The sequence below is a fragment of the Lepidochelys kempii genome, chromosome 2 (genome assembly GCF_965140285.1).
Source record: "Lepidochelys kempii isolate rLepKem1 chromosome 2, rLepKem1.hap1, whole genome shotgun sequence".
In the NCBI taxonomy this organism is placed as follows: domain Eukaryota; kingdom Metazoa; phylum Chordata; order Testudines; family Cheloniidae; genus Lepidochelys; species Lepidochelys kempii.
The window spans coordinates 27,022,289-27,041,150 of record NC_136381.1 but is presented as its reverse complement, the minus strand read 5'-3'; the positions used below and the strand labels follow the sequence as shown (position 1 = coordinate 27,041,150).

The 18,862-nt window shown below is 35.9% G+C and overlaps 1 protein-coding gene across 2 annotated transcripts in view; it reads right to left on the bottom strand.

The window, feature by feature from the left end:
* EIF3H (eukaryotic translation initiation factor 3 subunit H) overlaps positions 1-18,862 on the bottom strand; it is a 120,354-nt gene that overhangs the window by 60,856 nt on the left and 40,636 nt on the right. The window lies entirely within an intron of this gene.

Below are 18,862 nucleotides of genomic sequence, written 5' to 3'. Positions count from 1 at the left end.
GACCAAAGACAAGAACAGATATGTAGGCAGGAGTGGAGTTGTGAAATGGTCAGAACTGTATGTAGAGGCCAATGAAGGAATAAAAACTGGGGCAGGACTAGAAAGGGACATGGTTAGAGTGGTATATGATTATCTCTATGTCAGCATTTTGGATAAATTAGATAACAGTGATGCTAAAAAGTAGGTGGTGGTGGTGGACATGAGAAATTACCAAAGCGTGTAGTAGTGTGGTAAGGGGAAAAGAGGAAAAGGCAAAATTTTGGAAACGTTATTGAGGAAAATACACTATTTAGCGAGTGTCCAGATAGAATGGAAGAAAAAAACAAATAAGTAATCTATAAGCATGGGTGACACCATGATGACAAAGTCAACCCAGATGTGGTGGTGGGACATTCAAGAAAGAGATGCAAGACTACAAAGTTCTCAACATTGGGCTTAAGAGAAATGCTGAACACATGCCGAGTACCCTGAAGCCTATTTCTGTAGCCTTGAACAAAATGCAGGGAAATAGCTGTTTCATTGATGATGATGCTGAAATTTGGAAGGAACTGAGTGAGATCTTAAAAAGAGAAATATGTAATGACAGAGTTAAATTACAAGCATTAAAAAAACAAATGGGACAAGCACTATCTCCAGCTCATTTTCTTGCAAATATTCTCAGTACTCCATACCAGGGTCAAACCTTAACTGCTGAAGAAGAGGAGTTGGCTAGGACATGGACATTCAGCAATCATCCGTCCATAATCCCAATGATAATAAACTTCAGAGCTATAGGTGAATCATTCAAGAAATATATGTTTGATGATGATGTTTTAAAGGAAGTTACACCAGTGAACTGCTGGGAACTCACTTAAGCACTTGGATTCAGAGACTGTTGAAGTGATAATCTCACTTAACAGTAGTAGTTTCTTCTGCTGGTATAGAAAGAATATTTGCAGAGATTCAGAGATATTAAGGTCAGAAGGGACCATTATGATCATCTTGTCTGACCTCCTGCACAATGCAGGCCACAGAATCTCACCCACCCACTCCTGCGATAAACCTCTCACCTATGTCTGAGCTACTGAAGTCCTCAAATCATGGTTTAATTCATTCCAAACTGAGAAATCTGAAAAAAATCTGGGAACTGAAAAAGCAGGAAAGCTTGTTTTTCTTTTCCAGGTTATGAACAAACAAGAAAATGAAGGTGAAGATGACTGAGTTAGCTGCAGAAGCCAATATTTTAAGTTTCTCATGTTGACCTGGCTGACACAGTCCATTTAATTTTTGTTTTTTAAAATATTTCATTTAACTATTTTGTAAACAATTTTAACAAAAACAAACTTGATTTTAAAAAACTTCAATGTTTAACTAAATTCAAAAATTCAGATGCTTGTTTTGTTAAAATATTACATGTTTGCTGTTGAAGAAAAAAATCCGGAATACATAACACTGTTGTTTCAGTTAAATAAAACAACTGAAATGTCTGTCTGGTGATGTTCTCCTCCTAATACAACACAGCAAGAAAATCCTCCAAATATTAATGATTAACCTGTTGAATTAGAGATAGTTCACCTCCCAACGACTTCATAACTATCTGCTTCAATTACCTTTGGTAAATGAAATAACCAAACAATCATTTATTTTCTGATATAGCTGTAAAACTAATCTGAAAAGTTTTCAAAATAAATCACTGTTTAAAAATGTATAGTGTGTACCTTCTAAAAATGAAACCTACATCTATCTCTGAGTTGTGAAGAATATGTATTAAGGTTATAACAACCAACAAGAATCCACTTTTATGTAGAAATCCATGATGAAATCGCATCTTCCTGACTAATGATTTAAATCATATACACCCTGCTTGTCATAACAGTGAAAGTTGTTTTTATGCCTGCGCACAATGTTTCTGGTAATTCTGCAAGTACACAGAAAACCCTCATCCAAATCTAAGGGCTAAAAGATGTATTTGAAAATGAAAAACTGATGGATATAATTACATTCTTGGGCTGACTGCCCCAAAAATTCAGCAGACTGGCACTTCTCTAGTGGTAGGCTGTTTGAAGTGTTCCTAAGAATAAATAATACTAGTTGCATACAGTTCACAACCAACTACAAGTCACTTTGTTAATTAATGTACCTGGCTTCCATATTTAAACACATACACACTCAACTCGGTTAAAGTACTATAAGAGTAGGTGTATAAAGCTTCCACAATATTAAAACTCCTGGAAGATACAGAACACAGGAAGTCCATATAAAAGTGTATTAGTGTTCCCCTTTTGGTGACTGAAAATGAAAAAAATAGATCACTACTATTACTTTATTTGTTTAGTAATATTTAAAAAAGGAAAGCCATAATACTTTGATGTTGAGCTGCTTGAAAAAAAGATTCATAGAGAAACTTAACCAATCTATATAAGATTCTTGTAAATCCCTCTTACACACACAGGCTTACAACAGGTTTTCAAAGATAGCTACAGTCAGTAAAAGATCTACTACATTTACGTTCATACTGAACAGTTCATCACTAAGAAAGAATGGTACACATTTGCTAGTATTCCACAGTGAAGTTTCTGCTCAGTTGGTTAGTTTAAGAATCCATGAAAATAGTACATTGAGACAGTGCTAGCTACAAGCATGTTGGGAAAAGTTATTAATCATGGTTTTACAAGAAGTGCAGCTGACAAAAGTTCAAAGATGCAGCTGCACATATGCTACTTCCACATCTCCTCCGGACAATGCCTTAAAGAGGATTAACTTGAACCATGAAGCCTAGTTGACATGAAGCAAAAGCATGAGAAAGATTTTCAGGGTGTGGTGAATTTTCAGTTATAAGATTTCCAAAAACAGAATGCAAGGGCAACACAATCTATTCTACATAATACACACTTCATAAAGTGTACATATAACTTAATAACTTCTATAACTATAATATTTCATATCAAATTAAATTTGTCTAACTTGTACTCAACTGAAAAAATGAAGGCCAAAAATTTACTAAGGGCATGTCTACATGGGGACACTTAGGAAAATTAATCTGAATGACTGAAAGGTGTGAATGTAAAGTGGATTCCTTGAACTGAGTTAAACTCTGGTGTAGACACACCCATTCAGAATTAACATGGCCTTAATTAAGCCAAATTAAGACCACTTTAATTCTTAATGAGTTTGTCCACACAGGAGTTTAATGGAGTTTAACGAATCCACTTTAAATTCACACCTTTCAGTCATTCAGATTAAGTTTCCTAAGTGTCCCCAAGTAGACAAACCCTTAGTCTCTGGTTTATGGGTTAACTAGTTTGTCCTGGAAGAAAAAAGTGCACTAATTCAACATGTATTTCTACACACTTATCATATTTATACCAATTAAATAAATTTTCCTTCTTGATTTTGCCTTTAGTAATTTAAAGTAAGTTTTAAAAGAAAAATGATAAATGCATAACTGAGCTATTCTTTTATATATATATAAAACAAATGGAAAGAATGAAAGTCATAAGTGGAGTAGAGAGCCATCAGTTTCATTCGTCAGTTTGAGGATTATGAAAACTCAAGATCTGCTTTTTTTAGAAAAAGCTCAAGTTTTCTTCCAGTTAGCAAGCTTCCACTTTCTTAAATGACATTATCAGTGATGGCACTCTTTTTCACCCATATAACTTTAGGCCTACCCTCTCTATTAATCAGTTTCATTAATGGAGCTTCCTCTATGTAATAAATGCAGTGCCCAAAACAGATGATATTCATTACGTATTACAAAACTAAGCAAAATGCCAAAAAATTAGCAATGAAATGTTTAATCTGTGCATTATTCCAGTATTCTGGAACTATATTGTTTGAGACAATTTCATACCAATGTTTTTTTCAGTGCCATAGGAGACAATATTTTCATAGACTCACAGACTTCAAGGTCAAACGGGACCATCATGATAATTTAGCCTGACCTCCTGCACATTGCAGGCCACAGAATTTCACCCACCCACTCCTGTAATAGACCCCTTACCTCTGGTTGAGTTACTGAAGTCCTCAAATCATGATTTAAAGACTTCAAGTTACAGAGAATCCACCATTTACATTAGTTCAAACCTGTAAGTGACCCGTATCCCATGCTGCAGAAGGCAGCAAAACTTCCCCAGGGTCTTCGCCAATCAAACATGGGGGGAAATTCTTTCCCGACCCCTAATATGGAACTCAGTTAGACCCTGAGCATGTATGCAAGACCCACCAGCCAGATAGAAAGAATTCTCTGTAGAAACTCAGAGCCCTCCCTCACCTAGTGTCCCATTATCAGTCACTGGAAATATTTCTGCTAGCAGTTGCAGATCAGCTACGTGCCATTGTTGGCAGTCTCAACTTTATGAAGAGGATGACAAGATATCATGCTCAGTCTTGAAACCAATTATGTTTTTTCCCTCCAGTTCTCAGGTAGGAATGCTGTTCCAGAAATTCACCCATCTGATGGTTAGAAACCTTCATCTAATTTGAAGCCTAAACTTGAAGGCCAGTTTATATCCATTTGTTCTTGTGTCCAGATTAGCACTAAACTTAAATAATTCGTCTCCCTGCCTTGTATTTATCCCTCTCATGTCTTTAGACAGAGCAATCATATCTCCCCTCAGCCTTCCTTTGGTTAGGCTAAACAAGCCAAGCTCTCTGAGTCACCTTTCATAAGGCAGGTTTTCCATTCCTCAGATCATCCTAGTAGCCCTTCTCTGCTCCTGTTCCAGTTTGAATTCATCTTTCTTAAACACAGGAAGCCAGAATTGCACATAGTATACCAAATGAGGTCTCACCAGTGCCTGGTATAATGGTACTAACACATCCCTATCTCTACTGGAAATACCTCACCTGATGCATCCTAGGAGCGCACTAGCCTTCTTCATAGCCACATCACATTGGCGGCTCATAGTCATCCTGTGATCAACCAATATACCCAGGTCTTTCTTCTTGTCTGTTGCTTCCAACTGATACATCCCCACCAGCACAGAGCACAAATTCTTGCTGTTAGTCCCTAAATGCATGACCTAGCACTTTGCTCTATTACATTTCATCCCACTTCTATTACTCCAGTTTACAGGGTTGTCCAGATCATCTTGTATGATATTCTGGTCCTGCTCCATACTGGCAATACCTCCCAACTTTGTGTCATCTGCAAATGTTTTTAGCACACTCCCACTTTTTTTTTGCCACAGTCACTAATCAAAATTTTAAATAAGACTGGTCCCAAGACTGATCCCTGAGGAGCTCCACTAGTAACCTCCATCCAGCCTGACAGTTCATCTTTCAGTATGACCCGTTGTGGTCTCCCCTTTAACCAATACCTGGTCCACCTTTCAATTCTCATATTAATCCCAGTCTTCTCCAATTTAACTAATAATTTTCCATGTGGAACTGTGTCAAATGCCTTACTGAAATCCAGGTATATTAGATCTATTGCATTTCCTTGGTCTAAAAAAATCCATTATCTTCTCAAAGACAGGTATCAGGTTGGTCTGGCATAATCTACCTTTTGTAAAACCATGTTGTATTTTGTCCCAATTACCGTTCACCTCTATGTCCTTAACTACTTTGTCTTTCAAAATTTGTTCCAAGACCTTGCATACACTTGAGGTAAAATTTACACGCCTGTAGTTTCCTAGATCACTTTTTTCCCCTTTCTTAACAATAGGAGCTGTATTAGAAATTCTCCATTCATATGGTATGACACCCAAGTTTACAAATTCATTAAAAATCCTTGCTATTGGGCTTGCAATTTCATGTGCCAGTTCCTTTAACATTCTTAGATAGAAATTACCACATCTGAGGTGGAAGTCAAATTCCAAACAGTTTAATGGGACTAAATCAGGGGGCCCAAATAATCTCTCTCTATATATCCTCATTCCCATTAGCTACCCTGCCCCTACCTCTAAGATCTTCCTTAGCCTTATTAAAAACTGAGGCAAAGTATTTGTTTAGGTGTTGGGCCATGCCTAGATTATCTTTATCTTTATCAGTGCTTAGTGGTCCCACTTCATTCCTTGTTTTCTTTTTATTTATATGGCCATAGAACCTTTTTTCTATTGGTTTTAATTCTCTTCAAAAGGTCCAACTCTGCTTGGCTTTTGGCAGTTCTCACATTATTCCTACACTTTCTGACCTCCAAGAGGTAGCTTTCCTTACTGATCCATCCCATCTTCCATTCCTTGTAGGCTTTCTGCTTTCTCTTAATCACCTACTTGAGATGCTTGCTCATCCAGGTTGGTCTGCAACCCTTCCCTATGAATTTTTCCCCTTGCTTGGGATGCAGGCTTCAGATAAGTTTCTGCAGCTTTGACAAAGCAATTCCAAGCCTTCTCCACATTCAGATCCTTGAGTTGAGTTCTTCAGGACAGTCCACTTCCCTAACTAATTCCCTTAATTTTTTCAAGTTAACCTTTGGAAATCAAGGACCCTATTTGCAGATCTATTTTTGTTTATCCTTCTGTTTAGTTTGAACTGAACTAGCTCATGATCACTCGAACCAAGGTTGTCCCCTACAACCAGTTCTTCTATGAGGTCCTCACTACTCAACAATACCAAATCTAAAATGGCATCAACAAAAGGTGATTCAACAGACGTCACACTGCCCTCACTGTAATTGCTGTATACGAAGAACTATAGACTTGACATATATGCGTAGAATATTTATGAAGATATTTTTATAAATGCGTAGAATTTTCGACAAAATATATTTTTATACACAAGTGATCAATGTAAGGATGAAATAAAATAGGGAATATTATAGAGGCCTAACAGTATAAAATTTTAGTGACTATAGCAAAAAGAAATTTATATATAAAAATATCAGAACTGAGGTTAGCCTAGCTAACAAACAGTAGCTACTATTTTAATATCGAATCAAATTGTTTTCTAAAGTGTAGTGCTTAAGTAATAGACCAACTCCGTTTAAGAAAGCTAGTACTGCTAAAAGGCTAAGCAGTTAAAAGGCTAAGCATCTAGCTTAAATGCTACCACCAGCGTAAACGCAAAGCCACTATCAGGTAAAACAGTTCCCTCAGTCATACCAACCAACCAAAGGTACAGACCTTGTAAATGATTATCGAGCCATTATGGATAGGGTGGCAAAACTTTCCTTTGTATAGAAGGCTGTGTCAAAACAATTTTCATGAAGGCAAGAGATAAACTGTATTCAAAAGTAACCCCTAACTTCGCTGATCTGTTAGCAGGCACATTCTCATTCACAGAAGGATCCAAGTGTTCTGACTTTTGTATTGGTGCTTCCAAAATGCTTGACTAGAATAGGAGCCAAAACACGGAAGGCTGAAAAGAAACACCAAGTCAGTTGAACTTGACTACAGCAGTTAATGGTCACAAGCTAAAAGCTGTGTTTAACAGGTTTTCTTGTTTCAAGGTTAGCCTAGCTGTTGAACTTGCACCTCTTCAGAATTTACTTTTGGCTAGAACAGGGTCTTCCTTTTTGTAATCCCTCTTTGAATTATATTGAATTAAAGTCTAAATCACAGAGATGACAAGGAACCTTAGCAATTTAAACAGACATGTCTTGAAATAATATTGTGATCAAAGCATCAAGCAGCCTAATAAAACCCAGGTGGCTCTGGCTTATCATATATGGTACTCATTACTTCAACTGCTCCATTTAATAGATTTCCTGGTGTCAACAAAAGAAGGTTTTGTTATTAAATCCTCCAGTTATGGCTCTACTTATGTTTTTGGAGCTTTCTGGTAAGACAACTTTGCCCAAAGAAAGTTTGAAGGAAAAAACCTATTTTAGAAGTCAAGCCTTTTGCCACTGTTAGCAAAACCATAGAAACCACTGTGGCTTTGTATTATTCATTATCTACATAAGGCTGCACTAATTACTAGGGAGGTACCAGATGACTCATGTTTGCCATAGTTTTGTGTGGGCTAATGTGTTTGTCCCAACAAGCTACATAAGTTAAAACACAAAAACATGTAATGGCAACTTCGTTAGGAAACCTATGTCTGCAAGTTTTTGACATTTTAAGTAAAAGGTACCTTTATCAATATTTTCTACTGCTTTCCTTTTTCTAGGCTTTGAGTTTTGAATAAAGTTGAAGGTATGAAGGCAGACATGCAAAACGAGCATGATGACTTGACATTTGTAATTATAATTATTTTTAAACAGAACACATCTCTTTCAGATCCATTAATGTTCCACTTGAACCCTCATAAAGAGGAAAGTGTTTGGAGGCTTCAGTTAGATATTGGATAAGTTACCTGTTCTCAGAAATACCATTGTAAGAGTAAATGCAAATATTAGGATTGCTACATTTGTTTCTTACCTCTCCTCTGTTCATACCAAAGTAGCATTTTGTCAAACATTCTTCTGCCCTCACTCTAGCCATGTTACCCTGCAGCCAGAACCCCTTCAATTAGCATCCTGTCTTTTCCCCTCTTAAAAAGTTAACATCCTGGGCCCCAACCTCAAGGCTCTGCGAGGAAGGGACTGTGGGTAAAGTTTTCAAAAGTGATAATAAGGCTTTAATTTAAGAGCCTAGGTTCCATTTTTAAGAGATTAAAGCATTTAGACTCTTAAATCCCATTGGCTTTCAATGAGACAAAAGCAAAATGTCAAATGTCCTATATCCCATTTTCAAAATGTCTTAGGGTCTTAAGTTCCTAAGTAATTTTGAAAATAGGATGCTGGACACTTGAAATTGTGTCTTTATGTCTCATTGAAAGTCAATTGCATTTAGGTCCCTAAATTCCTAAGTCACTTTTAAAAATTTTACCCTGTGTCTATGTATGTGTTTGTACAGTACCTACCTCAATGAGGCCCTGATTGGTGCCTCTAAGCACTACCATAATAATATATATTGGTCTCTGCCTCTTTGTTTGAAAACTATGTCGCTTTTAGGACAAATATATTAGCCAACAGAAAACAACTTTTTCCTACCTATATCTCAGCTCATCACTCCTACTCCCCATTTTTGTTAGCTACCCCTTTCTCCATTCTTCTCCCATTGATGTTCTTTTTGTCTTCTCACAGTCAGAACTTGGTGCCTCTTTTCATCATACCACACTTCCATCTGGAGCTCGCTATCCTGTGAGTAAACTGACCTCCGTCTGTTCAATTTTAGCTTCCTTCTTTAAGCTATTATTCCAACAATGCTTTCTATTTCTGTCCTGGCACCCAATTATAAATATGTATTGTAATAAAAGTATTGTAATAAAAAAGCATAACGCACAGACCATTTATACACCTTATATGACACTCTTCCAAAAGCAGCATATTCTTCTTGTTATTCACTTCCACTTTCCATTCCCCAAGATCATCAATCTTTTATTGAGTGTTATAGAACCTTTGGGACAGTCATCTTTTCTTATCTGTCTGTATAGCACCATACACGTGAATGGTAGTAACAGAACAATTGTTTAGAGACTTAGCCTTATATTAGAAGTGAAGAAAGAGCTTTCTTCATGTTCAGTGTAACAGTGTTGCAGCTGCACTGTTGTAGCACATTAGTGAAGACACTACTAAGCCAACAGGAGAGCTTCTCCCATCAGCATAGCTAATCCACCCCTCTAAGAGGCGGTAGCTATATTGACAGCACAAGCTCTCCCGCTGACAAAGCATAGTCTATACAGGAGGTTCGGTTGATATATATATGTCGCTCCAGGGTACAGATTTTTCACACCCTTGAGCAACCAAGTTATACCGATATAGGTCCATAGCGCAGACCTGGCTGAAACCAGAAAACACTAAAAAATGCCAGTCCTGAGGACTTATTCACTCCTGAGGTTTAGTGGTCTATGTTTTAACCATATGAACCATTACATCCAAAGGGCACACACTTCCAAAATTTTACAAGTAACAAAGACCTCCATTTTTAAGAGAGCTTGTTGTTTTGGATGTAAAAGAAATGTTCTCTAGCTACTCAAAATGTTCCAGGAGTGGCACCCAGTGTCCAAATAGATTCCTTACAACTTATTCATTTCCCGTCTCAGGCTGTCTTCTTTCATTCTGTGCTGCCAGATCACAGTCACAGACGACTAGAAACATTATACAATACACTGTTTAACCATACCATGTACTCTACGGAGGACGCGTAGTGGTAAGCTTCACATGCTGTGCTTTATCAACAGGAGTACAGTTAAGTCATATTTTCAACTATTTAGCATGGAAAACTACCACTGATTCTGGTAAAGCTTTGCATTTAAGTCACTCAGCTATAGATTTTTTTAATTCTGAATTAAACCAGTATCTGCGTAAACTACATTTTTGCAATTGTGTTCAATAACTTTGACAAACTACAATTTGATTCATTTCTGAGCTACTGTGTCAATGCTGTACTAGTCCAACCCAGTTTTAATCTACTTTATCAAACAAAAACATCTAGAGAATTAGTAAGAAATATTTTGACATTGCAGCTAACTGAGGTTTTTAAATCATCTAATATGGTTGACCAGGACAGATGGTTAACACTCTCAGTGACAAGTCTAGTAAACAAACAGTTTTTTCCTCTGAAACTGACTGGAGGGCTGGGATTTGTTTTTAAGTAGAATTCAGCAGCTGGAATGAGCTAAGAAAGGAAAAGCTTTATTTTTAAATTTCTACAGTTCTGTCTTTTACTACCTCATCTATCTTTGATGGGCACAAATTGGATTAAGATAAAAAAATCAATAATTATGGGAACTTTCTACAGCTTCAGTGTTAAACAGCAATTACTCTATCAGTAAATAAGATTATGGTATGGAGCAGTAGGAAGTTACTGCTTTTAGTAAATCATCACTGGTAATGGATGAACATTTTGAAAACTCTATTCCTTTTCACAGATGGAGATAATTCACAATTCAAGTGTAAGTATCTCTTGCAATAATTTTAAAATATTTAGATAAACCTGTTTTCCTGTTTACTAAAGCATAACAAAACAAAATTAGTTTCAATTATTCTGACATTTCTGAACAAGTTTTTATAAAAACAGATTTAAAAGCAAAAAGTTAATAATGCAACAGTAAGTTTGAACTATCAAGCAATAAGAAGTCAGGAAGTTCCAAATATCAGGGATATGTCTGCAACCTTCACTCATCCATGTTATTAGTGTATACTATAAAAGCTGCAAGACGTACAATGTGGCTGAGTTTATACATAATAAACAGCGTGTTAACAGGCAAAAGCAACCAGAACCTGAATTCTCGCTATTGCATTTATTTTTTTCCCATTTAATGTACTTTTTTTTTTTTTAACAGAAAAAAAATTAAATCCAGACTTACTGAATTTGCAGAAATTACAACACATTTCATAGCAAACTCACGTGGCTGACACGGCCACAAAAAAAGTTTGGTTTATTTTGTTCCTATTTAGGCATTGTTTTAGAAGACAAAGATAGAACTGAAAAACTGGCAATCAAGAGTGATTGAATTCACATCGGGAAATTACCATGACCCACAGTGACAAAGTCAGAAACAACACAAGTGATGAATTAACCATATTATGGTAAGAACTATGCCAGCAAGGTTAAATTATACTTAGCAGATATCCTTTGAGGTTCATATTTAGGTCCTAAAGAGCATGTTCTGTCTTTTGTTTGTCTTTAAAACATCTTTCAGCTTCCAATACTACAAGAAAACAATGTAACGTTATGGTCTACTTTTTCAAGTTTATGCACCGAGAATTTAATCTTCCTTTCAAAAATAAAACCTGATATCCCTAAGAGTTAAAAGCATATCTGTTTTAAGATCAGAAAAAAAAAGCCTTACACCAAAGAGTAAATAGTTGATCTCAATCTATGGATTTTCCAAATATATTAATTCAGCATGAATTCAAATAGTTTAATCTAGTAGAACAAAAGAAGCTAGACTGATATGTGTATTCTGTGTTATTCCTCAGTAAGCAGTAAATTGTCAGACAAGTATTCTGCATACTGTAGTGACAGCTTCGCATGACAAACTTCTCCACAATATTAAAAGCCTTTGACATTTTGTAAACTAATTTGTTCTCTTCGAAATTATTTCCCACCCATCCAATCTTGTCCATTATACATCTTAAATAAATTTAGTACTTCATTCACTTCTATACATACATATACCTGATCTCCTCTTTATATATTATCATGAGTACTTTCCAATATAGCTTTAAAATAGTTCATACTTCTTTAAACTCTGCGAACTTTTTTGCTATGACATGTATCACCTTAATAGTCCACAGCAATGACCATGCCTGTAGTCTTTGATCGGAAAGATATATCAGGACAATGTCTCAATATAGTCTTCACTACCATTAGACTTAGCAATACCTATTTAGCTATTTCAGACATAAAGCCATCCATCATAGAATAAGGAGAGATTATGCGGAAAGTGGCAATCTTACAAATACACATTCTATATTCCTTCTGCCCTTATGGCTGTGTTAGTGTGTTCTCTTGGTAACAGCAAGGACTGGAGTCAGTACTCCTGAATTCTATTCCTAGCACCACAACCAATTTTATTTGCAATCTTGGACATGAAGGAACGCCTGCGTCTCAGTCTCTCCAGCTATAAAATGGGTATAAACACTACACAAAGCACAGGTGTGGTTTGAGATTTAATATTTGTTATTATACCTTGATTACTTTAGATAGAAGTTGCTATACAAGTCAAAATGTTACTGTAGTTTTTTCTACATTATTCATTTGTATAGAGGCCTGGTACAGCTTGTGGAATGTTTCAAACTGCATACATTTAAGGACAGTATGTCTAGTAGCACATCTTCCACTATTTAACTACTGAAATATCCAGCCAATCCTAATTTTAAAGGAGAAAAACAAAGATATACTGATAAGTACATTTAAATTATAGGAAAGACTTAGTAAATGTTTAATTCCTGAAGGTATTAACAATCCACTGAAATTTCCAAATACTCCCCAGTTTCTTTTTTATTCTCGTATGTAGGCTTCTTAGTTATAGATTTCCGGATAAAGCCTAGGTAATTTAATTTTGTTAGTAAAGCATCTAATAATGCTTGTACTAGGTACGAGTTTTTCACTCAGATTTTATTTATGCATCTAAAACCTTTCCTTTTTAACCTTGCTATTTTCAAACTTTACAGCACAATTTGTTATAACCACAAAATTTTAAACTCTAACCCCCCCCCCCCCCCAAAAAAAAATCAAATAAAGTAATGGAAATAATTCTTGTCTGGCATAGTGTTAGGAGTTTCTCGAGCCTCTTATTCTTGGGAACTTTCAGAGTAACAGCCGTGTTAGTCTGTATTCGCAAAAAGAAAAGGAGTACTTGTGGCACCTTAGAGACTAACCAATTTATTTGAGCATTGAGCATGCATCCGATGAAGTGAGCCGTAGCTCACGAAAGCTCAATGCTCAAATAAATTGGTTAGTCTCTAAGGTGCCACAAGTACTCCTTTTATTCTTGGGAACCTCATCAATATGAACAGTAACTAACTAGCCAGCATTGGTTAACCAAAGGCCACCCCAAAAAGTCAAAGAAACACCACCAATGTTCCAATGTCCACCAGTCCTAGACAAAAAGTCTGAGGAAAACTTTCAAACATTCAATCTAGATTTTCCCTCTTCATTTCATCCTAGCATTCAAAATTATACTTCCTTCTTGAAGCCTAAATAATGTCTCTTTCATTTTTATTTTACACCTAGAACATTTATAGACCATAAGAGTTGTTTAGCGAAGCTGAATGCATTTACTGGACCATGTTCATTCTACTGTGCTTCTCTATGCGTCTTTTAATTTATCAACATTCTTCAGGGAAGGATATGGCTAAATATTTAAACTAGCTGGGGGAGGGGGATAAAACGCTCACTCTAAACCTCGTACTCCAAACATATCTGGACAAGGTTTACCAAAAGAACAAGTGACCCAAGAGCCCCAAGATAACTGAACAAAGCTACAAGGAACCATAGAGGCTGCAAGCAATCAGCCTCTAGAAATAGGACACGGCAACCCCACCATTGATATGGACAAAAAAATTTGCAGACTGAATGATCCAGGGCAATTAACTGTATAATGGAAGTAACTTCCAGAGCTGTGAAGAATTTACTTAAGAGACTGAGGGAGTACAAAGCTAGCATGGAGAAACTTTACTGCAATTGACAATATCATCAACCGTTTTATAAGACAGCGAAGGAAGACAGAGTATGTTAAGGAAGAAGGAAGACTGTTCATAAAAATACAGTTAGCATGAAAAATATTGAGCCTAATAAAGCTGCCATCATTTTGAGAAAATAAAAGAGTAAAAAGAACAGTTACAAGCAGATACAGACAGTAAATAATGGATAAAGCCAGGACCCTTTACAGATAAGGAAACAAAGCTTGTTGGCTAATTTATTCCTTTAGGTGTTAAGGATTTTTAGTGCCAAATTGGTTCAATATTTAGCTTGATAATAGCCTAAAAATAAATAAAACATATCTGTTAGATATCAGATAAGATAAGGATGCTACTGTTCAAAAGCAAAAGCCTAAGCCTAACACTTGAACTATTAAAGACATATGATTTCAGAATTACATCTTTAGATTTTGGAAAGTAAAAAAGTTAAATGTGTGCCCATAATTGCCAAATCTCAGAGTATTCTATTAAAAGCAGAATAAACTGTATCCAAGCTTTTTCCCCTGAACTGCAGATTTCAGGGTGCAAAGAAAGAACCAGGAAAAACCCCTGTGAAAAAAAAGCTCACAATAAATTTCACCTTTTCCACATATTCACAGTAATGTTGTGAATTTCACAAAATATACATGGTATAACATACAAAATAAGAAAACACTCCTTTATGTCCCTACTTTTTAAATAGAAACAAGCATATCAGACTTACATTCTTTGCTATATTACCAGAGCTTACATACGACAGGATGCAAGAGTGAAGTCATTAAAATATCAGATTGATATTTCATACTTCTGAGTTTTAACCTGACCTATTTCAATTTTAAGTTCTTTCAGTTAACCAAAACTAAACATGAACTATGTTTGATTTTAAAGTTTCGTTTCATCAACCTCAGACTATTCATAACTGATGAGACTAACTTAAGTGCGGAATAATCTACAAATTCATAACCCTGAACGTTCAGCAGTAAATCAATACGTGGTAAATGTTTAACATTTTCAAAATACAGCCATGAATAACAATGCAGATACAATATCCAGAGGATTTATGCCATAATTCAAGACACTCTCTAGTTATATGCCTTCATGTATCTAAAAATTGTTAAGTTCTCCGGTATATGCTTTAATTTCTCGAAACAGGGTTTTGTGTATCAATTTTGGCAAAAAAAAATTTATAAATTAAATATATAACAGCATATTTGGACAGTGACAGGTGATGAAGTTTTAGGTTAATATTGTTGGCCACCTAGAATTGGAAGATTTTTAACAAGTTTATTTGTCTTAATATAAGAGTTATAAAATGCGGAAAGTATCCACAGAGTAAACTAAATGATCATATGTCATACTTATGACTACTAGAAAAGAATTCATTCGAGCTAAAACAAGCAGACTAAAAAATGAGGCCCCGCTGGCTTAAAAAAAAAATAAAAACTTGCATATATTGCAACGGTTCAAACGACAGAAGCACATTGAAGATGGAAAAGTTGTACTAGCTCGTCTAGCACATCTCCTGGCCAGCAAGGAATGCGTACGTACATTTCTTACAGTTTTGTTCATTTAAAGTTTCTCAAGGAATGAGACTTCTATACCTTTCCTTTGAGGACTAGTCTACAATTAGTCAAAACACCAACAATGTGCTCAGCAACTGATAACTGGAGTGCTACTAGCAATGCATTAAGCTGAAGTGGCACACCTTCATAAAAATTCTGTGAAGTAAAAACAAATGAAAGCCCAGACCGATATCTTAGTGTCTGTCATGGTGTGAGAGAGGGGAGAGTGGAAGGGTTTCCATGCTTTTTAAGAAATTCCTTGGTGGCACATTTTGGCTTGTTCTTTAAAAAATGAACAAAAGACAGGAAAAATAGAGAAGTGTTTTTAAAAATCATTTTACAAGTAGGTGCTACAACAAAATCTTAATGCAACTCAGATCAGGTAACTTAATGCTCAGATTACGTAACAGATCTGCGTGGTGCTTCAAACAGCAAAACATGCTCCATTTTTGTACCATTGAATTAAATACTGAGCATCAAGATTTCTCCACCACTTTAAGTATCGTCCCTACAGCCTTGAAAGTCCAGAAATGCAATAACAAAGGAATGTGTGCATATATTTCATGTAACACTAGTTACCCAGAAAAATAGTTGTTTGCATACAATTTTTAAAATTACATAAGCAGACTTTGCTGGGATAAAAGCCATTTAAATGAGCTATTCTGAGAAGATCTATGTTAAGGATTATGTTTCCCTCTCTACCTCAGTCACTGATAGAGTCAAATCTGCTGAAAACAAAAAGTCTTGCTAAACAGAGAGGAAAGCTGTTGTTTTGCTTCTAACACAAATCTTTGAAGCAAAAAATCCTGATCTAAAGAGTTCAGCACCTACAATATTAAACTGATTTAGTCTGCTGAAAAAAAGAGACAGTGAGTTATTGGATCTGTATTTAATTCAATGCACTTTATAACATATTTTAGGAATTCAGTTGTATAAAACTATATCTGAACCTTATCAGATGAAAATAGTTTCCCCCCCCCCCTTTTTTTTTTTTTTTTTGCAAGCCCTGGGTTTCATGGCTGAGAAAATAAATTAGTCTGATTCTTGTAAGCTGGGTAACAGTGCCCCCTAATGGGGATTTTAATGTAAGACTGTTTCCATGGCTGCTATTATGATTATTTTCATTAAATTGTATGCCACCCAATGTTCTAATAAACTGGATGAATTTTTTTAAAAAAAGTTTTGATAATAGGTAAGTAAAAGTTAAAATATAAAACAAAAACTAAAGTATTTGAAAGAAAAGCAGTCTAACAATATTTCTGGTTACTAAGAAAACGTTTGGGTAAGTCTTCAGGGACAAGTGAGCTCTGTATCTTTCGGGGTGCAGTCCAAGGCTAACGGTAATTTATCTAACCCTTTTTAAGGAATGTTACCATTGACTGATATGGGATAATAAAGGACACGTTCCTTGGAACCACTGGCCAGAAAAGCTGTCATGCAGTACACATGCAACTCTGGTGAACAAATGTATGCCAGCAGTTGTGTGACCATTATAGTATCAATGTTACTTTCCTCTCAGGAACCAGAATCAGAATTCACAGATTATTGTGCAAAGTACTGGGCAACAGGGGTGGGATCAGAAGCACGCAAAAGGTCTTTACTCAAATGTGTAACAACTCATTATGGACAGATGGAGCAAATTTTGATACCAACAGTTCTATACATTCTAGGGCATAAAAACCATCCTTAAAAAACATTTCTGATAGTCAACAAACAAACAAGTATGCAAAGGACTTAGAGGTTCACTGTCAAAAGAAGCAGACCTCTTTTAAGCAAACCATTAGAACAGTTTGTGAAGGAGTCCTGAACAAGCCTATGAAAGATTTGATGATAAACAGTCTACTTCTCAGAATTTTCTTTGGCAACTGCATCCTATCTACAATTTAGAATTCTCTGGGTGTGCAATTCAGAATGTATTAAAAGTAGCATAAACATGGCTACATCACTACCTGGTGCACTCTTGCCAACTACCTGTAACTGGGAAATTGGTGTGTCAACACAGAAATTTGCGTACATGAGCCAAAACAGCCTTGTTCACCAAAATATTGTGGACACATTTAAAAAGTGTGGATATTCAGATTAGTGATTTGCAGCAGGAGACAGAACTTTGGTTCAGATCAGAGGGAGTTCTGGTTAATTGGGGGCAAGTGGAATGGAGACTGTAGAAAAAAATATTTTACTGTAATTGGATTTTTGCTTCTCAATTGCAGATGTTCCTTCCTCTTTGAATGACAGGAAGCATTGAGCAATTAAAGACAGCTATTTTGATTAACTGTTGTACGTAAATGCAGAAATTCAGTCAGGTTAAAGTTATTTCTGCACCCTCAGCGCACAGATTGATGACTGATGAGATATAAACTAGAAATTCCCACACAGAACAAGTATGTTTCCAATGGTCTTGTGGGTAAAACATTGGACTGGGAGTCAGGAGATGTGGGTTTATTTCCTGGTTCAGCCACAGACCTCCTGTGCAAGATACTTAAATCCACCCTGTAACTCAGTTGCAATGTTTAAAATGGATAAATACTTCCTTACCTCTCAGGCATGCTGAGAGAATAAAATCCATTAATAACTGAGGCAGTCAACTACTATGGTAATAAGCAGACTAATGAAATAGAAAGATGAGTAGGTGGGGGCATGGAAAAAAGCTGGATGTGACTACTAAATGGCTCCAGCCTGGTAATTTTGGAACATGTAAGTGGCTCTTAGGCATCTTGCCCTTTGGGGGCAAGTTGGGGTGGGGACTGTGTTTAACCTCAGAGAGCAGGGAGTCTAGTGAAACACACAGTCCCTCCCCCAGCTCGCGTCTCAAAAAGCAAGATCCCTAGGAGCCATTTACATGCTCCCAAATTACCAGGCTGGACTGATTTAAATAAAGGAGAAAAATGGAAAGCCTTGATTTATATCATGAATTTTAATCAACTTTTTAAATTGGTACTTCAGTTATTTTCTAAATAAAGATGCATTCTCACTGGTTATATAACATTAAAATATGTTGATTTACAGTTAAACAGAGCTCTCTGGTACATCTTTTTGCTGCCTAGGTTGGTACACTAAAACTATATATATGTAAGCAATTATACAGTTTAATATTTTCAGATTCTTATTAATTGTACATTTTGGTACATTAGAAAATGGTGAATGATATATTAGATAAATTGGTTTACTTTGAAAAAGAAAAACAATTTAAATAAAATTAAAACATCCGATTTAAATTAAAAAAATCCATTTTTTAAAAAATTTTCCACAAAAAAAAAAAAAAAACCTC